The 23589-nt window shown below is 41.2% G+C and overlaps 1 protein-coding gene across 1 annotated transcript in view; it reads left to right on the top strand.

Annotated features, from left to right (window-relative positions):
- Positions 1–23589, top strand: part of casz1 (castor zinc finger 1) — a 253053-nt gene that overhangs the window by 48483 nt on the left and 180981 nt on the right. The window contains exon 3 of the mRNA XM_065020716.1: positions 15567–15670. The gene's annotated coding sequence lies outside the window, so the exon portion shown is untranslated. The remainder of the gene's footprint in view (positions 1–15566; positions 15671–23589) is intronic.

The following is a 23589-nucleotide window of genomic DNA, read 5'->3' as shown; positions in this document are numbered from 1 at the left end:
TATGTAAATTAGATATTTATCTATTTCATTTTCAAAACATTTTCAAATATCAGTTCTAACAGGTTTTCACTCTGTCATTATGGGGTATTGTGTGTAGATGGGTGAAGGAAAACATTTATTTAATACATTTTTAATTCAGGCTGTAACACAACAAAATGTGAAATAAGTCAAAGGGTATGAATACTTTCTGAAGGCACTGTACATTTTTAACATCTCAGTGTGCATTTATTTTTCTTTATCTGGTTAAACACCTGTTTTGACCAAATATCCCTCCAAATCTCATGTATATCTCAATAACTATTTGGGTACACTATTTGTTTACACTTTTGAACGAAATAAAGGTAAACTTTGATTAAAAAAATAAATGGACAAAACCTCTATTAAAAAAAGAACATGACATGCCATGAACTACCTGTCCCATTCAGACGTGAACCATCTTTCAACCTGGCACTTATTATTTGTGTTTTTACCTCAATGTGCTTGTCCCATGGGTGTGTACATTTTTGCAGAATGTGAGGTCATGCTTGAAAAATGTAATGAAAAGCATTTCATGTCATGACACATCAAAACCTGTTTTTACATAAGGACCTGCATTTTTTATATCCGTGCAGTCGTCAAACGAATGTTCCTCTCTGGTCTTGTTTGTTTTTTTCTTATTATTTTTTTCCTCTGCCCTTTGCTCATAACCGGATCTGAACACAGAGAGACGGGAACAAAAACTGACAGCATTCTTTCACAGTGACTTCACCCATTTTCTCTCATCTGATACCTTTTTGGAAATCATGAAACTAATTCCCTAATTCCCTTTTCATGTACACAGTCAATCCACCCTTTTCAAATGAATTCTGATTAATTGGTACAAATTGAATGACGTGTTCGATATAAGTACACCACCTGGACAGGACGCTAATCTATTGCAGGACCTGCTATGAAATGAGTTGTATAATACATCAAAAAGTACATTTTAACTCCAGTCTAGTTTGTCCTGTCAAGTGTGTTGGCCCATGATGTATTTCCACTTCACAACAAAGTTCCATTCTACTTCCAAAGTAGTGTTCCTCGGGGCATTCTCTGTGCAGATGCCCCAGTGTTTAAGAGATGTCTGAGACAGGAGTGTTACCTCACCTGGTCTTATATTTACCTCAGATGGTAGGATTAGGAAGTAGCCATGTGGAAGATATGGCTCTAATCCACTCTTCCTCCTACTTGGCTAACACACACGCACGCATGCACCCACACACAGGCCGATTGGCCTTCTGGCAAATGCCAGATGCCTGGACCAGTTTTTAGTAGGGTGTGTGTCAAAATGGACATATCTTTTTTGATGTAAAAATAAAACATTCAAACATTTGAAAAAGGGGACCCTTTTGTGCAATTTCTCTGTTATGCAATAATGAGCCTGTGGCTGATCAGTGGTTAATGGCCGGACCCCCTATCAAGATGGTTTACTGATAGACAGCTGAGGTCAGCAAAGAAAACTGCTCTGACTCTGAACAATTCCTTTGACCTCATGGCTTGGTTTTTACTCTGACATGCACTGACAACTGTGGGACCTTATATAGACAGGTGTGTGCCTTGTCTTGTCCAATCAATTTAATTTACCCCGGGTGGACTCCAATGAAGTTGTAGAAACATCTCAAGGATGATCAATGGAAACAGGATGCACCTGAGCTCAATTTTGAGTCTCATAGCAAAGGGTCTGAATATTTATGTAAGTAAGGTATTTCTGTTTTTGATTTTTAATACACTTGCAAAAAATGATATAAGCCTGTTTACGCTTGTCATTATGGGTTATTGTGTGTAGATTGATGAGGGGAAAACAATTGAATACATTTTAGTACAAGGCTTGTAATGTAACAAAATTTGGAAAAAGTCAAGGGGTCTAAATGCTTTCGGAATGCACTGTAAATGTAGAAAGAACATATTTTACATTGTTCCCCTCAATCAAAACATTCTGTTTTCTGGGCGACTAAAACCACGATCAGGCCAAACCGTAAATTGCAATATCCTCATGATTCCTGTAATGAAAGTTTTTGCCCTGCCCCTGTGCCTGTGCCCTTGCTGGGGCCTGCTGTTGTGTTGAGCGAGCCACTCTGTTTTCCTCCTATGCACTCGAGAGAAAAATGCGTTCTGATTGTGTACTAATTCCAAATTGCGGGAAAAACACAGCTTTGGAAACTTCACCCCCTTGTTCCTATCAAAGTGAGGAGGGTCTCAGCTTTCTGTAGGTATCATTTTTGTTTCTCAACTCTCAATATTCAGCTCAATAACAACTATTTTACAACCAGTATATTTGATATGGCTTTGAGAGCGGTGCGAGCATGAATGTGCACCGGTCATTGCCAGGGCACAAGCCTAATAGGCCTCGTGGGCAGTAGCCTACAACTGCAGCATTTGTTTAGGACATGACATTTACTGTTGGATGAATAGATGGCTACTAGCAGTGGGTATTATAGGTAACACTACTTACTTCAGTCAAAAAGAGGGTGTCTTGTACTGCACCTGAAATCTGCTCCTGCATTCATCCCAGTCATCAGCAACAGACCATTGGGGTAGGTGCATGTCTGACATAAATGTGTGCGCAATTACAATGATAATTTAATATGTTAAATAAAAAATATATAACATAAACACACTTTTGGCACGTAGGCCATGGTGAAATCGAATGTTTTACCTTGTGAGGTAGGTTTTGTGGGTTTCAACATTTTTATCTAGGTCTCATAACCAGCCATAAAATAACTACCTTGGTAGTTTTATTTTATTTTCTTAAGTCTTATGTAGGTGTAAAAGCCATAAAATAACGCAATATATGTCACAACAGGTCTAAATATATGTGTCATGACAATGTTATGACCATATTATAACAGGTTATGTCAGCTGTTATGACATATTATGCTATAGTTCTGACCGTGTCATAACGTCTTTCTAACGCTGGGTGTAAAGTGTTACCGTATTATATTAACAGTTAATGATCTAGTGTTTTGAGTTTCAACTTCCTCAGGTGTTGAACCCCAAATGAATTAGCCTATGGTGTTAGTTAGTGCACATAAAGATGTATGGATTTAATCTCTATTGAACAAAAAACAATCATGCAACTATAGTCTAATTGTCAACCCAAAATTCATGACAATCACTGGATTAGGTTGCATATCAAAATACACTACATGACCAGGATGTGTTTACTTGCCCGTCAAACATCATTAATATGGAGTTGGTTTCCACTGGATGTTGGAACATTGCTGCGGGGACTTGGTTCCATTCAGCCACATGAGCATTAGTGAGGTCGGGCGATGATGTTGGGTAATTAGGCCTGGCTCGCAGTCGGTGTTTCAATTTCCCTCTCTCTCCAGATGAAATCTCGCGTCTTGTGACGGCCGGCCGCCCAACAACCTGCCCGCTTGACCCTATTCCCTCCTCTCTTCTCCAGACCATTTCCGGAGACCTTCTCCCTTACCTCACCTCGCTCATCAACTCATCCCTGACCGCTGGCTACGTCCCTTCTGTCTTCAAGAGAGCGAGAGTTGCACCCCTTCTGAAAAAACCTACACTCGATCCCTCCGATGTCAACAACTACAGACCAGTATCCCTTCTTTCTTTTCTCTCCAAAACTCTTGAACGTGCCGTCCTTGGCCAGCTCTCCCGCTATCTCTCTCAGAATGACCTTCTTGATCCAAATCAGTCAGGTTTCAAGACTAGTCATTCAACTGAGACTGCTCTTCTCTGTATCACGGAGGCCCTCCGCACTGCTAAAGCTAACTCTCTCTCCTCTGCTCTCATCCTTCTAGACCTATCGGCTGCCTTCGATACTGTGAACCATCAGATCCTCCTCTCCACCCTCTCCGAGTTGGGCATCTCCGGCGCGGCCCACGCTTGATTGCGCCCTACCTGACAGGTCGCTCCTACCAGGTGGCGTGGCGAGAATCTGTTCTCACCACGCGCTCTCACCACTGGCGTCCCCCAGGGCTCTGTTCTAGGCCCTCTCCTATTCTCGCTATACACCAAGTCACTTGGCTCTGTCATAACCTCACATGGTCTCTCCTATCATTGCTATGCAGACGACACACAATTAATCTTCTCCTTTCCCCTTCTGATGACCAGGTGGCGAATCGCATCTCTACATGTCTGGCAGACATATCAGTGTGGATGACGGATCACCACCTCAAGCTGAACCTCGGCAAGACGGAGCTGCTCTTCCTCCCGGGAAGGACTGCCCGTTCCATGATCTCGCCATCACGGTTGACAACTCCATTGTGTCCTCCTCCCAGAGCGCTAAGAACCTTGGCGTGATCCTGGACAACACCCTGTCGTTCTCAACTAACATCAAGGCGGTGGCCCGTTCTTGTAGGTTCATGCTCTACAACATCCGCTACGACCCTGCCTCACACAGGAAGCAGCGCAGGTCCTAATCCAGGCACTTGTCATCTCCCGTCTGGATTACTGCAACTCGCTGTTGGCTGGGCTCCCTGCCTGTGCCATTAAACCCCTACAACTCATCCAGAACGCAGCAGCCCGTCTGGTGTTCAACCTTCCCAAGTTCTCTCACGTCACCCCGCTCCTCCGCTCTCTCCACTGGCTTCCAGTTGAAGCTCGCATCCGCTACAAGACCATGGTGCTTGCCACGGAGCTGTGAGGGGAACGGCACCTCAGTACCTCCAGGCTCTGATCAGGCCCTACACGGAAACAAGGGCACTGCGTTCATCCACCTCTGGCCTGCTCGCCTCCCTACCACTGAGGAAGTACAGTTCCCGCGCAGCCCAGTCAAAACTGTTCGCTGCTCTGGCCCCCCAATGGTGGAACAAACTCCCTCACGACGCCAGGACAGCGGAGTCAATCACCACCTTCCGGAGACACCTGAAACCCCACCTCTTTCAGGAATACCTAGGATAGGATAAAGTAATCCTTCTCACCCCCCTTAAAAGATTTAGATGCACTATTGTAAAGTGGCTGTTCCACTGGATGTCTTAAGGTGAATGCACCAATTTGTAAGTCGCTCTGGATAAGAGCGTCTGCTAAATGACTTAAATGTAAATGTAAATGTAATTCATCCCAAAGGTGTTTGATGGGGTTGAGGTCAGGGCTATGTGGAGGCCAGTCAAGTTCTTCCACACCGATCTTGACAAACCATTTCTGTATGGATATTGCTTTGTGCTTGGTGGGCATTGTCATTCTGAAACAGGAAAGGGCCTTTCCCAAACTGTTGCCACAAAGTTGGAAGCACAGAATCTTCTAGAATGTCATTGTATGCTGTAGCTTTAAGATTTCCCTTCAGTGGAACTAAGGGGCCTATCCCTAACCATGACAAATAGCCCCAGACCATTATTTATCCTCCACCAAACTTTACTGTTGTCACTATGCATTGGGGCAGGTAGCGTTCTCCTGGCCAAACCTAGATTTGTCTGTCGGACTGCCAGATGGTGAAACGTGATTCATCACTCCAGAGAACGCGTTTCCACTGCTCCAGAATCCAGTGGCGGCGAGCTTTACACCACTCCAGCCGACGCTTGGCATTGTGCATGGTGATTTTAGGCTTGTGTGCGGCTGCTCAGCCATGGAAACCCATTTCATGAAGCTCCCGACGAACAGTTATTGGGCTGATGTTGATTCCAGAGGCAGTTTGGAACTCGGTAGTGAGTGTTGCAACTGAGGACAGACGATTTTTACGCACATCAGTACTCGGGGTCCCGTTCTGTGAGCTTGTGTGGCCTACCATTTCGTGTCTGAGCCATTGTTTCACGTAGACACATTTCCAATTCACAATTACAGCACTTACAGTTGACCGGGGCAGCTCTAGCATGGCAGAAATTTGACGAACTGACTTGTTGAAAAGGTGGCATCCTATGACGGTGCCACGTTGAAGATTACTGAACTGTTCAGTAAAGCTATTCTGCTGCCGATGTTTGTCTATGCAGATTGCATGGCTGTGTGCTCGATTTTATACGCCTGTCAGCGATGGTTGTGGCTGAAATAGCCGAAATCCACTAATTTGAAAGGGGTGTCCACATACTTTTGTATATATAGTGTATCTTGAATAATGCATTCCTGCTTGGACGTGTTAGAGGAGACCTACTTATTTCTTGAATACCCCAGTAGTCTTTTTATCATACTTCCTAATAAAGCACTATGGATAACTTTATAAGGGTCATGGGCTGGTGCCACCAACTGTAAAAGTTAGTGGCACCAGTGACACCAGGGGAAAATTAGTTGGCAGGTCGCGCAGTGATGTGTGCTTGTGTGGATAAAATGCCAGGGCCAAATTCTTCACACACACACACATACACACCTACCTCTACAGTGCAACAGAGGTGGAGACCAGTATTTCGGTACTCCTAATATGTGGCAATGTTTTGATAAACATTTGTCAGCCTGAACTCAATGAGTATGTTTACAGGCACATGAATATTTCGATATTAAACAGATTATGGCAGTAGTCATGTAAACACCTTACTTTGCTTTTCTTATTCGGCGTAAAGTCACCGTTTTGTTTTGGTTAGCAATCTTTTGAATTATTATACTGAACAAAAATATAAACGCAACAATTTCTACGATTTTACTGAGTTACAGTTCATGTAAGGAAATCAGTCAATTTAAATAAATTCATTAGTCCCTAGTCTATGGATTTCACATGGCTGGGAGTACAGATATGCATCTGTTGGTCAGAGATACCTTTTTTTTAAAGTAGGGTTCCAGAAGTGTATATGATCTGTGCATGTGCTAGCACCAGCTGAGCGAGCCTCCCTCTTTAGTGCCAGTGAAGTGAGTTGGGAACAACTGAATGTTTGAGTCTTAGAAGTGGTTTTCACATACAAACTTCATATGTTCAAACTCCGAATCAAATTTGCTTCACAAAAATAACATGGTCGCTGTGGCAGAATGTTTATTTTGATTGCCAATTTTCTGCATTCATCAGAGTGCCATCAGGTCGCCTGTTTTCAGATGTGTCCATATAAACAGAATTTTTAGGGAAATCGTTCTTGAAAAGCATGTGAACGTTTGAATCAAACTATTATATTAATCTGACTATCCACAATAAACACATTAATGTGTGCATGTAACCGTACTCAATGTACCTTGCACCTGTCATTATAGCTGTTGGATTTGGCTGTCCACACTATATTACACTTGGAATTGTTGTATATCATCAATCTGTTGGTGTGGCCGGGATCATTCCGCAAAGAAAGATCATAAAACGTTGGATTTGGATCTTTACAGTGTTGTGTGTTTTCTTTTAATGCATCTACACCCACTGAATAACCAGTAGCTGAATTTCAGATCAAGTTGACCGCTGTCATTTAAAAGTCAGCCCAGCCGTCTAGATTAGATTTCCACTGAATATCACATGCAAATGGACAGAGAAATATGACGTTAACATCTGAAATATAGCGATGAATATGATTTCCATATCATAATAGCATCATCATGCTATCACTTGGATGATTGATGTATACAATGATACCCTTAACAAATCATTCCTATCATTCCACTCTAGGACTTTATCACAACTACCATCATCTTAAATGGCCTAGTGGAAGTCTCATTGTGTTATATGTGATGCTAAGTCCATCTCATTAGGGATATAATGGGAAAATGTAATTAGCACTGGTAATAATTATTGTATTTATTACGTTTTCTGTTTATTTATCAACTACATTTCAACTGGTAATTAGCAGTAATTAGGAGTGGGTTCATTTCCTTATCTTAACTCATTATGCGTATTGTTAGCAGTTTTATCAAAACTGCTCATAATATGAGAATCTTTGGATTTACCCACTGTATTGAAAAAGGGTATTGGTTTATCATTAGCTGTAGAGTTTAAATTGTAATGGTTGTTCCTCTTAAAGGAGAAGTTCAGTATTTTACAACTTAATGTTAGATGGTTCCTCGCCCTCAGAGGAGTATATGGGGCATGCAGCACGTTAAAAATTTAATGATCAAATTAACTCAATTATTTGGTTTGACGTTACTTCAAACCATACATTTTTTACCTCATCACTCCCATGTATTTTTAGATGTTTAGCTATGGTGGCTACAGTTAGTTTGGACACACCTACTAATTCCAGGGTTTTTCTTTATTTGTACTATTTTCTACATTGTAGAATAATAGTGAAGACATCAAATCTATGAAAAAACACATATGGAATCATGTAGTAACCAAAAAAGTGTTAAAACATTTTATATTTGAGGTTCTTCAAAGTAGCCAGCTTTTTCCTTGATGACAGCTTTGCACACTCTTGGCATTCTCTCAACCAGCTTCACCTGGAATGCTTTTCCAACAGTCTTGAAGGAGATCCCACATATGCTGATCACTTGTTGGCTGCTTTTCCTTCACTCTGTGGTCCCAAGTCATCTCAATTGGGTTGAGGTTAGGTGATTGTGGGCGCCAGGTCATCTGATGCAGCACTCCATCACTCTCCTTCTTGGTCAAATACCCCTTACACAGCCTGGAGGTGTGTAAGGGGTATTTGGTCATTGTCCTGTTGAAAAACAAATGATAGTCCCACTAAGCGCAAACCAGATGGGATGGCTTATCGCTGCAGAATGCTGTGGTAGACATGTTGGTTAAGTGTGCCTTGAATTCTAAATAAATCACTGACAGTGTCACCAGCAAGGCACCATCACACCTCCTTCTCCATGCTTCACGATGGGAACCACATATGCAGAGATCATCGGTTCACCTATTCTGCGTCTCACAAAGGCACAGAGGTTATAACCAAAAATCTCAAATTTGGACTCATCAGACCAAATGACAAGTGTGACTGACTGGCTCAAATCGGTCTTATGTAGCTAAATTTGAAATTGGGTTTCTTACATTGGATAAAAGTAGAGATGCAGAGCTACAAAATGGTATATCATACACTGCATATCAGGAACAAAGGGAAAGATATTCTGCTTTGAAAGTTGATAAACTTGTAAACTCACTTTTGAGAAAAGGGCCTTTGAATGTTTTGGTACCTACTGGAGAGCTCTCCGTTGTCTACACCCATTCAGCATGGTTCACACCCTCTTAAACCAGCCCCACCCATCTCTTTAAGGATTCACATGTAAGATCATGTGCTAAACCGTGAGTACTGTAGTAAAGATTAAGACTAAAAGTGGTAGTAGCCTACAATAAGGAAATATTCCAGGTAAACAGTAATTGTCCAGATACAAATATTTTATAAATATTAGATGACGCTTCCCCAGACACACTTGTCTAAATTGATGGGTCATGGGAAAGAAATGTTCTAACCCCCAACCACATCCAGTGGTGGAAAAAGTACTAAATTGTCATACTTGAGTAAAAGTATAAATCATTTCAAATTCCTCATATTAAACCAGACGGCACAATTATATATATATTTTTAATTTTTTTTTACTGATAGCCAGGGGTACACTCCAACACTAAGACATCATTTTCAAACTAAGCATGTGTTTAGTGAGTCTGCCAGATCAGATCCAGATCAGACGCCGTAGGGATGTTCTCTTGATAAGTGTGTGAATTGGACAATTTACTTTTGGGTGTCAGGGAAAATATATGGAGTAAAACGTCTTTATTTTGGAACGTAGTGAAGTAAAAGTAAAAGTTGGCAAAAATATAAATAGTAAAGTAATGTACAGATACCCCCCAAAAATACTTAGTAGTACTTTACACCACTGCCCAAATGCCTTCACACCAGTACAATGCCTTCACACCAAATGCCTTCACACCAGTACAATGCCTTCACACCAAATGCCTTCACACCAGTACATTAGCATCCTTTATATACTGTTACACACACACTTATCACATAGTATTCCATACATAAGTTAAGGCCATGCAACCTGAGTTAGGTGCACATGTACAGTACATAAACAGATGCATGCGCTATATATTTATCTGGTGGACACTTGATAGGGTCACATGATATTGCTGTGGTATGTCACAACATCATGTTACGACCACACATATCAATATTCATTTTATATATCAATATTTTGCTAAGTCTTGCTAAGTGGATGGGTCTCTACAGAAGGTGTAAACGGTACAGCCAAATGGTTACTTGCATAGTAGCAATGTCAGAAATAGATAGTGTCAGTATAAATAAAATAATATATAGTATGTACAAGAACAATATCAATAATGATATCAGTGATAGATGAGGTAGTTATATGCATACAATCAGGGGCAAAGTGGCTGAGCAGCAGGATACAAAAAAAATAGTAGCAGCAACGTATGGTATGTGTGTTAGGAGAGAGCCTGTTTCTGTCCTGCCCTTGACTTTGGTACAGGGCATGTGATGTCCATAGCCTCTTCGTCACAAAACTGATCATCTCAAAAAGATATGTTTGTCTAGCTGTGTCGAGTCCAGGTGGTGCTTGTATAGGCAGACCATCTATGGGAGGATGGATGTCAGCATTGCGCAGCAGCTGAAACCTGGTCTTGACAGTCCGAACGCTCCTTGTTGACACCACGCTCCAGAGCATCGAAGGGAATAATAACAACAACAAAAAAAATCAGAAGACATTACAACCCTGCACAACATCAATTCACCTCTCAAGTTTAGATAAGAAGAATAACCTCATACAATGAAAATGATTTTCATCTGAAGTGCTGGTGCTGCTTGATCTGTGGCAGTGGACTGAAGTAGGGAGTCAGGTGTTGTTGCCAGCCATAGCTTTCCACCAGCACCGTACCATCCTCCAGTCCAACCAGCTGTGGGATGTTGACCCCTGTCACAGTGCTGTCCAGCACAACACCAGCAATCTCAGACAAATTATTCACTGTGGTCTTGGTGTGGCCTGTGATCAGGAAGTGAAGGTCCAGATTGTGGTGGAGCTTGTGAATGGTCCGCCAGGCACAATACCAGAGCACAAACTTTGTCATGTTTTGGCCACTGCAGTTATCACAATTCAGGTCCACACGTGTTTCCCCAAGCTCCGTAGTTGGTGAAGAAATGGTGTATGTAGTTGATGACTGCGCTGCTGTCTTTGCTTGCTTGGGCCAGCTCTCTTTTTGATGGGAGGCATTAGACCATTCTCCTTGTATGACTGGTGGAGGAGAGTCAGGCGTGTTCTACTGATGCTGAAAGACAAATTCCAGATACAAATATTTTAGCATTATTATACAATAGATGCAAAATGGCATTCTGAGATAACACAGTTCATACATGTAATGTTAGCTAGCTAGCCAGCCATCTAACGTCAGCTGGCTAGCTAACAGCAAGCTTTAACTAGCAATACAAAATGATTTTCATAGTTAGCTAACGTTAACCAAATAGGTTCAATGTTAGCTAGCAAGCCAGCCATCGAATACCAGCTGGCTAGTTAACAGCAAGTTTTAACATGCAATGAAAACAACTTTCTTACAAAATTAGAAACGTATAATATCTGAATCTGTAGCTAGACTTTTACCCGTATACATGGATGAAAGCTTCACGGCAGACCGCAACCCCTTTTATTAATTAAGACGTCCTGTGTCCTTTCCGTTTTAGTTTGTACAGCTTTTTTGGCCTGTCGGGTTCCACTGATTTCTAAACTCAGTCAACTTCTTCCGTGACAACACTGTTGATTGCTGTTTCTTCCCAATCACTGTCACCAGAAGACTCTACAATGTCTTCTTCAATTAAAATGTGTTTTTTCCTACCTAAATCAGGGATTTCCTCATCGTCTGAGAGTGTCAGCATGGCATGATCGTTTTCCAGAAAGTATTCCATCACAACTTTTTCCCACGGACCTTTGTCAGTAGCGCCTGATATATTCAGGGCAGCAATGTTATTGAGAGCAGTAGCAACACATTTGCTTATCCTCTGCAGCATAGGTAACTCTGGGTCTTCCTTTCCTGTGGCGGTCCTCATGAGAGGCAGTTTAATCAGGGCGCTTGATTGTTTTTGCGACTGCACTTGAAGAAACGTTCAAAATTCTTGACATTTTCCTTATTGACTGACCTTCATGTCTTAAAGTAATGATGGCCTGTCATTTCTCTTTGCTTATTTGAGCTGTTCTTGCCATAATATGGTATTTTACCAAATAGGACTATCTTCTGTATACCACCCCTACCTTGTCACAACACAACTGATTGGCTCAAACACATTAAGAAGGAAAGAAATTCCACATATTAACTTTTAACTTGGCACATCTGTTAATTGAAATGCATTCCGGGTACTTCATGAAGCTGGTTGAGAGAATGCCAAGAGTGTGTAAGCTGTCATCAAGGCAAAGGGTGGCAACTTTGAAGAATCTCAAATATCATTTTATTTGTTTAACACTTTTTTGGTTACTTCATGATTCCACATTTGATGTTTCATAGTTTTGATGTCTTCACTATTATTCTACAATGTAGAAAATAGTAAAAATAAAGAAAAACCTTGGAATGAGTAGGTGTGTCCAAACCTTTGACTGGTACTGTACTTTCAGGGTAAGAAACCATCTAACACTAAGTTGTAAAATACTGAACATTTCTTAAAGATACAGTATTGAAGAATATTTCAATTATTTCTCCTTTTTTAAAAGGCGCCTCAACCACAGGAGGTTGGTGGCACCTTTATTGGGGAGGACGGGCTCGTGGTAATGGCTGGAGTGGAATAACCCCATAGTGGAATGTGCCACTACACAAATTAGGTATTTTTAGGAGAACGATACCCCTTAGTTTTCTGATTCAGAAGTGGGTGGTTTCCACAACCTGTAGCTTTTCAATTCTCATTTTGCCATTGAACAAATGTTCATTAAACACTGAACGTTTTTTTGTCCTTTTAAATATCATGTCTTAACCGAAAACAATGACAAGATACTGGAGAATTTACTTAATTATTTAAATATGTATTTTTTAGGGCATTTTAGATTTTATTCAGACAGATTAGAAACATCAAATCAAATCAAATGTATTTATATAGCCCTTCGTACATCAGCTGATATCTCAAAGTGCTGTACAGAAACCCAGCCTAAAACCCCAAACAGCAAGCAATGCAGGTGTAGAAGCACGGAAACATGACCCGCCAAGCCGCACTTCTTAACACCTGCTTGCTTAACCCGGAAGCCAGCTGCACCAATGTGTCGGAGGAAAGACTGATCAACGGACGACCGAGGTCAGCCTGCAGACACCCGGCCCGCCACAAGGAGTTGCTAGAGTGTGATGAGCCAAGTAAAGCCCTCCTGGCTAAACCCTCCAATAACCCGGACAACGCTGGGCCAATTGTGCGCCACCCAATGGGACTCCCAGTCACGGCATGTTGTGACCCAGCCTGGGATCGAACCCCAGTATCGAGCCTGGGATCGAAAGCCCCTTCAAGTGCAGGTCAAGCAAATACTAGAGAAAGCAGACTGTATTGCAATCATCTCTGGTGGGTGGTTGAATGTTCGTGGGCAAGGAATAATTAACTACATCATCTCCACCCCTAAAACCAGTATTCTACAAGAGCACAGACACAAGGGACAACACACATACCGGTCTCTACATTGCAGATGAGCTGAAGGCAGTCATCAATGACCTTGGACCACAGAAGGTATTTGCACTGGTGACAGACAATACTGCGAACTTGAAGGCTGCTTGGTCTATACTGGAGGAGTCCTACCCTCACATCACACCCATTGGCTGTGCTGCTCATGCATTGAATCTGCTCCTCAAGGACATCATGGCACTGAAAACAATGGTTATACTCTACAAGAGAGCCAAGGAAATGGTTAGGTATGTGAAGGGTCATCAAGTTATAGCATCAATCTACCTCACTAAGCAAAGTGAGAAGAATATGAGCACCACATTGAAGCTGCCCAGCAACACCCGTTGGGGTGGTGTTGTCATCATGTTTGACAGTCTCCTGGAGGGGAAGGAGTCTCTTCAAGAAATGGCCATATCACAGTCTGCCGATATGGACAGCCCCATCAAGAGGATCCTCCTGGATTATGTATTTTTGGAGAGAGTGGTAAGCAGTCTGAAACCCCTGAAACCTACAGCAGTAGCCATTGCACGGATTGGCGGAGACAAATCCATCCTGTCTGATGTTCAAACTCTGCTTGCAGATGTAAGAGAAGAAATCCGTACTGCCCTGCCCACTTCACTGTTGCTCCAAGCAGAGGAAACTGCAGTTCTGAAATACATCAAAAAGCGTGAAGACTTCTGCCTGAAGCCCGTACACGCCGCAGCGTACATGTTGGACCCCAAGTATGCTGGCAAGAGCATCCTGTCTGGTGCAGAGATCAACAAGGCCTATGGTGTTATCACTACCGTGTTTCACCACCTTGGCCTGGATGAGGGCAAGGTTCTTGACAGTCTGGCGAAGTACACTTCCAAGCAAGGGCTTTGGGATGGAAATGCAATATGGCAGCCGTGCCAACATATCTCATCAGCCACCTGCTGGAAGGGGCTTTGTGAATCTGAAGTCCTTTTCCTTGTTGCCTACGTCATCCTCCAAATCCCACCAACATCATCCACCTCAGAGCTCGACTGGTCCTTGTTTGGGAACACACACACCAAAGCACGCAACAGGCTGACCAATACAAGGTTTGAAAAATTGGTAGCCATCCAGGCAAATTTGAGGCTTTTTGAGCCGGACAACAAGCCATCCTCAACAAGGTTGGAAAGTGACAGTGAAGATGAGGCCTCAGACTCTGATGTTCAAGAGGTGGACATTGAGGAGGTCCAGGGAGAAGACATGGAAGCCTGAGAGGAAGACAACCAAAGCTTTAGTTTTTAGACTATCATTTTACAAATGTATGTTGAAAACGTTTTTGGGAGATGCGATGGATCATTGGGGATCATTCAGTATTCCCTTTCTTTTGTTGTTCAGTGAAATCATCCCATGTGAAGAGTCCACTCATTGAAATCAAGTTCAATTAGTAACTAAATTGTGTTTTTTTTGTTTGTTGGAAGGATTTAATCCTGTGCAATTATTTCTACTTATGATAAGGTAAAAGGTTTATGTTTCTGTCTCCATTTGATATGGTAAATATATCCAATGCAAAAACATCTACATTTAAACGGTATTAATATACATTTTCATATATTTCCATTAATTCCCTAGTTGCAACCCCCCTTTTGCCCTCAGATCAGCCTCAATTCGTCGGGGCATGGACTCCACAAGGTGTCGAAAGCGTTCCACATGGATGCTGGCCCATGTTGACTCCAATGCTTCCCACAGTTGCCAAGTTGGCTCGATGTTCTTTGGGTGGTGGACCATTCTTGATACACACAGGAATATGTTAAGCATGAAAAATCCAGCACCATTGCAGTTGTTGACACAAACCGGTGTACCTGGCACATATTACTATACCCGGTTGAAAGGCATAAATGTTTTGCTTATTCACCCTCTGAGAGTCACACATACACAATCCGTGTCTCAGTTGTCTCAAGGCTTAAAAATACTTTTTTAACCCGTCTCCTCCCCTTCATCATCACTGAGAAGTGGATTTAACAAGTGACATCAATAAGGGATTATAGCTTTCACCAGGATTCACCTGGTCAGTCTATGCCATGGAAAGAGCAGGTGTCCTTAATGTTTTGTACACTCAGTGTATGTGCATATTAGGCACCTCTGGTATACGAAATGAATTGTACTGTAATGTGTAAAGAAGTCGCAAATAACTCAGTTGATATACAACTCTCTCTTGTATCCCTTTAGGATCCAGCTGCCAAATGATTGCCCATCAAGCAGCCATGAGCAGAGTCCAGACTGTAGCTCAACGGTAGGCTGGAGTTCAGACAGAGGTGCTTCCCAACTGACATGTGAGTCTTATTTCTCCTCCACAGTAATTCAGCATTTTTGCATGCTACACTGCCTTCAGAAAGGTTTCACACCTCTGATTTTGTTGTGTTACTGCCTGAATTTAAAATTGATTAAATGTAGATGATTTGTCACTGGCCTACACACAATACACCCTTAATGTCAAAGTGGAATTATGTTTTCAGAAATCTTTACAAATTAATAACAAATTAAAAGCTGAAATGTCTTGAGTCAATAAGTATTCAACCCCTTTGTTATGGCAAGCCTAAATAAATTCAGGAGTAAAAATGTGTTTAACAAGTCACATAATATGTTGCATGGACTCTCTCTGTGTGCAATAATATCTGCATTGTTTCCCACCACCCGCCAACCCCTCTTTTTACGCTACTGCTACTCCTGTTCATCATATATGCACACACTCTAACCATATCTACATGTACATACTACCTCAATAAGCCTGACTAACCGGTGTCTGTATATAGCCTTGCTACTCTTCTTTTCAAATGTCTTTTTACTGTTGTTTTATTTCTTTACTTACCTACACACACACACACACACACATACTTTTTTTTTCTCTGCACTATTGGTTAGAGCCTGTAAGTAAGCATTTCACTGTAAGGCCTACTACACCTGTTGTATTCGGCGCACGTGACAAATAAACTTGGATTTGATTTGATAATAGTGTTTAACATGATTTTTGAATGACTACCTCATCTCTGTACTCCACACACAATTATCTGTAAGGTCCCTCAGTCCTGTGCCTCGCAAAGAAGGGCGCTTATTGGTAGATGGGTAAAAATAAAAAAGCAGACATTCAATATACCTTTGGCCATGGTGAAGTTATTAATTACACTATGGATAGTGTATCATTACACCCAGTCACTACAAAAATACAGTTCCTAAGTCAGTTGCCGGAGAGAAAGGAAACCGCTCAGGGATTTTACCATGAGGCCAATGGTTACTTCAAAACAGTTACAGAGTTTAATGGCTGTGATTGGAGAAAACTGAGGATGGATCAACAACATTGTAGTTACTCCACAATACTAACGTAATTGACAGAGTGAAAAGAAGTAAGCCTGTATAAAATACAAAGCATAACATTTGGCAAATCAATTACATTTTTGTCCTGAATACAAAGTGGTATGTTTGGGGCAAATCCAATACAACCAATTACTGAGTACCACTCTCCATATTTTCAAGCATAGTGGTGGCTGCATCGTGTTATGGGTATGCTTGTAATAAAAAATAAACATAATGGAGCTAAGCACAGGCAAACCCTAGAAGATAACCTGGTTCAGTCTGCTTTTCACCAGACACTGGGAGATGAATTCACCTTTCAGCAGGACAATGACCTAAAACATAAGACCAAATCTACACTGGAGTTGCTTACCCAGAGATACTCACAGCTGTAATCGCTGCCAAAGGTGATTCTAAACATGTATTGACTCAGGAGGTTGAATACTTATCTAATTAAGATATATTATTGTTTAATTATTTTTAATTTTACAAATGTTAGAATTTTTCATCCACTTTGATATTACAGAGGATTTTGTGGATCATAACAAAAATATATTTTAATCCCACTTTGTAACGTACTTTCTGAAGGCACTGTATATGGGATTGTCATTGAATGTCATCTACAGTGCTGCTCTCAAGAGAGTCTTGCCCTCACTGGTGTCAAGGTAAGTCAACACTGCATGTTAGATTTTGCAACCATACTATAGTCATTTGAATCCACTTCAATATAGCATACAGTGTTACACATCTTTAAAGAGTATATTTTAGGTAAGTAACATGTATTAAGTGCCACGCACAATTGGAGTATCATTAAAGTGTCTGAATTGACCTGGCTATGTCTACTTAAACATGGGCCTGCTTTGTGATATTGCAAGCTATGGAGACTAATCATTGAGTAAGATACTTAAAGGAATAATCCACTCAAAAACTATCTTTTGGTATTTTTTTCATTAGTCCACTGTGATACAGTTCCAAAGATGTTTTGCATACCAGCAATCAAGTTTTCAAGATATAGGACTTTCAATCAACAAATTGTAATTTGTCACTTATCACGATGGTGCGTTTTGGCAAGTTACAATTTGCTTTTTGAAGTCCTATATCTTGAAAACTTGATTGCTGGTATGGAAATGTATCAACAATGAACAAATGAAAAAAATACCAAAATATAGATTTTGAGTGGATTATTCATCTAAGTGGGTTGGGAAATGCAACATTTCAATGAATAGACAGTTATTCATATGAATAAAAAAAAATGTTATGAGTGATTTGGATCGAGTATGTTTTTATTGCCTCTTTTTTTATGCAACACATAAAAGCTCTTGTATAGTACAATATCGGTGTCTGTGCTCGGTGTTGAAGTTGCACCTCTGCTTCTTGAAACAACTTAATTGTCTCAAACATGTACGCAAGCAGCACACACGAGTCATGATACCCCAAGGCCTAGATTAATTAAGATATGAAAGCCCATGAGCAGGGAACATTCAGCAGGTGCCTGTTTGCCTTGGTATGGGACTTGGTTTTGGCAGTGGTGCAGTGGCTCATTATAAATCCATAATTAAGTTACAATTTTATTTGCTTTTTTAACATATAGTCATCAGGGATTGACATGGTTTAAACTCAGATTTTGTTAAGTGCACTCTTGGCTATATTGCTACGTTATGCCCTATTCTACTTCAATCATTTGATTCTTTATTGGCTTCGTGAATGAGAAGTCATGAAGCATAATATGGTCGTGCCTTTGTTGGTTTTGACCCTTTTCCTATAGGTGTTAAGATTCAAATTTGCCATAGAGTCGTTTCTGGTGAAGCTTACATTCTCCTGATTCACTCTTAATCCTAAACAAGCTGATTTGCCCTCCCCCTCTTCACCTCGGCACAAAACAAACACAGTGGCACCCTACTAGGTGCAGGGATGGTCTCCTGAACCCCTACTGTTCAACTCATCCTGTTTTGTGGTCTGTTAGCTGTACTAAGTGAATAGGGAAAGGCAGGTCTCTGTGGGTAACGTCTGTCTTTCGAGTCACCTGCCAGGAGAGAGGGAGGGTGAGAAGCCCAGCGGGGGGGGCCTCTAGGTGGGATGAGCTGGGCTGTGGGAGAGAATCCCCTGCACACTGGGTGGTCAGCCCCAAATGAGAGGCTCCACCAAACGGGTAACGTATGCCAAGAGCTTGTTCAGGCTAACCATGCAGCCTGTGGAGGGGGGATTGGGCAGGAAATTGAGGTTAATAAGCGTGCTGTATATTAAGCAGTGGTGGGGCGTCCCCAGCCTCTGAGTGCTCAGGTCCAGCACCTCTCTTAGAGACGTTGCCAGCGAACTACAGTTACGTACACCACAGAATACTTCAGCAGTTATGCAGTGACATTATTTATTATGTAGCACAGCATGCATGCTCAAAAGAGGATTTGTTAGACAAATGCATAAAGATAAACATTAGAGAACTACCGATAATCGGTCATGCCAATATTTATGGCTGGTATTAGCCTTTCTTAGTCCATCGGCTATCAGCCCTTGAGTATCGGCGCAGCTGATTTCCCTTTCATAGCGCGAGTGCACTTGCCTCTCGTGTAAAACCCTGCAAGCCGGTGCCACTCATTGCTAGTTAGCCTGTCGTCGAGGATCCTCTGGGCTGCTTGCTAGCTACCCACTTATGCTGCATATACATTTAGCACACTTTAATAATGCCACACGAAATGGTGGAACTTTGTAAGTGATAATTAATTTACTGTTAGGCAAAACAATGTCCAAACTGGGGTCCAGCACTTTACAAAGCAATGTAGGTTCAATGCCCTAGAACTTTGTCATAGTAATGCCAAATATGCTAATTTCAAAGCCGATTGTCACAAAACATTTAGTTGATTCACTGAGTTCGCTAAATGACTTGTCTTTCCTTTGCTGAGCCGATCTGCTGCCCGAGCCGAACTGCCTGGCTACATGAGACACAATCAGCCTTGTAGTATTTGATTTTTGTAGACATCTGCCAGAAGTATATTCATCCACAAACACGAATATAATATCTTTCATATGACCACGTTTTCATGAATTTTATGATATAATTGTCAAGCCAATTCAAATGACCAGGGACATGAACACGGAAGTACAGTATGACTTAGGAACGCGTCACTTGCACACGGTATAGGCTACTTCAATGAAAATGTTGTAGATCAGTAGACCTAACATGGTCCCAAATGAAAGGGAAACTGATTGTTTGTCGTCTGTAGCCCCATAGACGAATGAAATCAGCTCAAAAACAGAATGTATGCACAGTCCTATTGAATATGAATTCACCTGTATTGTGAATAGGTCTATGCCATCAGGGGCGGCAGGGTAGCCTAGTGGTTAGAGTGTTGGACTAGTAACCGAAAGGTTGCAAGATCGAATCCCCAAGCTACAAATCTGTCGTTCTCCCCCTGAACAGGCAGTTAACCCACTGTTCCTAGGCTGTCATTGAAAATAAGAATTTGTTCTTAACTGACTTACCTAGTAAAATAAATAAGAAATTAACTTTACCCAGTTTATCAAGAGATTTATCATCAAATAAATAAATACTGTTATGCAGTTATATGGTTAAAACAAAGTCAAATGGATTATATGGTTGTATAATTAATTTGTTAATGCTTACATGGTTGCCTCTGGGAAATATTTTGCCCCCAAAAAATTGGTATCGGCATCGGCCCTTAAAAACCCACATTGGTCGTTCTCTAATAAACATCCATTATTTTGACCCATTTTGCATGCCTTATTATCTTATCTGACAATATGAAACAGAACTAGTAATCATTTTGTTGTTGTCGCTTTATTCATTTAAAAAATATATATGCAGTTAAAAGTTTGGACACACCTACTCATTTCAGATTTTTAATTTATTTTTTCTTAATTTTTCTTTTCTTTCATTTTACTATTTTCTACATTGTAGAATAATAGTGACGACATCAAATATGACGATCATCGACATCATGTAGTAACCAAAAAAAGTGTTCAACAAACAAATCAAAATAGATTTTAGATTCTTCAAAGTAGCCACCCTTTGCCTTGATGACAGCTTTGCACGGTCTTGGCTACTACATACTACAATATTTTTGGTTACTACATGATTCCATAGGTGTTATTTCATGGTTTGATGTCTTCACTATTATTCTAAAATGTACAAAAGAGTAAAAATTAAAAAACATCCTTGAATTAGAAGGTGTGTCCAAACTTTTGACTGGTACTGTATATCCATATTGTAACAAATACACAGGGAGAAAAAGGTGTAGATTCACGCGTAGAGTGGCAGGTGTTTATTTCGCCTTCACAGAAGGCAGGAATCGTGGTCGCAGGCAATGGTCATTCACAGGTAGGCAAACAGGCAGGTGAATCAAATCTAAGATTGAAGGCTATAACTGGTTCTCACAAACGAGCTAGGAAAAGGAGAGTCAAAACGAACAATACCTCACAAAGGCATAAACAGAATGAGCTGAACTAAATAAGTAGCTGATGAGACCAGGTGAGTAACTAACATATCTTAATATCTGTTATTTGTATTCATTGCCATTATTTATTTTATTTTAGTGAGGTACTTACTCGCCATCTACCTGCAATGTATGAAAAGCAATGATCCCAACACCGAGCCTTGTGAAAAACCACATTAACTTAGAGGCTTATTTTTCCTATTTCACATTGCTTGCAAATGAGTAAGATTAATCCTCAGAGACAGATTGGCCAGGAAGACCAAGGAAATTTGTTCAGGTGAACGGAGTGGTCAGCAATCTCAACAGTAGGTGTTCATTGTATATTACAACGCGCTCTCTAGTTTGTGTAGTGCATAACAAGCCATACCATTGAAACTCACGGCTTTCTCTTATTCTTTCCCCCACTGTGCTTGGCCCTAGGGAGAGGCGCGTTCAACGTGTTGTAATAAGGGTAGCTGATATAATGAAGGTCATTGTAATCAGAGCTAATGTGCCAAGGAGTCAAGACACTGTAGCTTTATTTGCCAGCTAGGCCCAGCATTTTGTGCCCATGGGGATCAGGCTGATAGTGTTATCTTTGCTAACCTGACTCTAATACAGGCCTTGCTCCGCTGTTTGTGTCAGCATCGCAGCTGAACTTTTCCCAGTGATACGTTCTGTGTGAGGATGGGGCAAGGATTGGGCTCCACTCAGCTCCATTCTGGTTAAATCCCATCCCTAGGTGTTTGGCTACTCTTAATTCAGATATTTAGAGAGCCTACTTCTCTCTCTCTCGCTCTGATTCCTTGGGAGGACAGCAGGGCCTTACATAGTCTTCCGTTGGATGTATTTGACATAAAAACAACAACATTGCATTGACGTCTGGTCTTGAAGACTTACGTTCAAGCGATGACCTCTAAATCTAATCCTCTCCTTCACGATATGCAAATGACTCCAGTTCAAACTCGATTTGTTTTTGGTAGTCTGGGACACTGAGTGGTTTATTTTCAACTATTACTCTGCAGTGTAAATATGTGAATAAGAATGCCTTCTTAAACCTAGACACTCTTCATATATATATATATAGCATATTTTGCTTCAGCCTTCATTTTATTTTCTAATAATTTTTTTAGCTTGTTTGAAATGACAGAAATAATGAGAAGTACTGTATGCAGAGCCATGTGATTTAGCGAAACCAAGACTTGAACTTTGTCTTAATGTGATATCTGAATGCGCCCACAGTGGGCGTCTGGGAATGATTGATGGTAGTTGTATTCGTATTCAAATATAGGCATTTATGTGGTTGTGATGAGAGTACAGTACTATATTTCTACCATTTCCATGATTGCAGAGGAGAATGTAGCTACTGGCAGGGATAGCCTATTCCTTTCCTAATGTCCCATCTTTTAATCATTTATTTTCCAAAAGTAGTTTTAAAAATGGACTTTAACTGCAATGACATTTATTTGATATGTAAATTAACTTGCAATAGATTGCTTATTTGTCAAGCAGTATTTGATAAGTTCAAGGAAATAAATATAGAAGGAATAGTGACTTAGGCCCCTTTTACCAAATGTACGTTTCTAAAGGAAGCTACAGATCATTGTAGATTTTCTTGTTTTCACCATTTAGAGTTACACATCACATTTATCAAGAGTTTCCAAACTCCAATGTTTGACTCGGTATTCTTTTATCCACCCCAAAGTCTGTAAAAGTGAAACAAAACTCATGCCAGTGGGCTACCTCCAATGGAAACTGAAGGTTGGCTCACAGCTCTTTCACTTTTCATAATTGCCTTTTTAACTTAACAGTGCATGCCGCCTTCTGTGACAAACATCAAAGGCCCTTCCTTATTCATTCGAGCACCTCCAGAAAAAAGAGCTGCCCATATCTAACCCCGTGCTACTCCCCTGGCCCTATCATTCAAACTCCCACCCCGGCTCTTTGTGGCTTCCAGAGGACCACAGTGAAATGATCTCTCTTTTGTTGCGCATCATTAGTTCCATCTGTTGTGCGAGCAGGCCTGTCTGTTCCGGAGCACGGCAACGTGATGGTCGCCAGGGGCGATCGGAGACGCCACTGTCCCAGCGGCTCGTGGCACGACCTCCGCTACCACGGCTGCCTCCTCCACTGCCCCCCACCGCCTCCCCTCTCTCCTCCATGACACTTTTACTCTCTGTCCTCTGTGTTTACTTATTTATTTATGCATCTGGGGAAGAACGTAATCACATACACTTTGTATTTCTCGATTGTGCATTGTATTGTTGGACGATGACTGTAAAGGACAGAAGTTAGCAAGGAAAGTGTTTTTGTTTCTCATGCTGTTATTTAAAAGTGTAATATACAGTATACTGTTATGACAAATATTCTTACTGGAGATACCAGATAAACAGATATACAGTGGTTGCTCCACTAAAAGTTTTGCAATTATGCTGCAGGACTTAGAGGTAATTTGTGGTTTAGTACGGTACCCTGCG

The sequence above is a fragment of the Oncorhynchus nerka genome, linkage group LG7 (assembly GCF_034236695.1).
Source record: "Oncorhynchus nerka isolate Pitt River linkage group LG7, Oner_Uvic_2.0, whole genome shotgun sequence".
Lineage (NCBI taxonomy): Eukaryota > Metazoa > Chordata > Actinopteri > Salmoniformes > Salmonidae > Oncorhynchus > Oncorhynchus nerka.
Note: the sequence above shows the minus strand (reverse complement) of the source record. Positions and strands in the feature narration are given on the sequence as shown.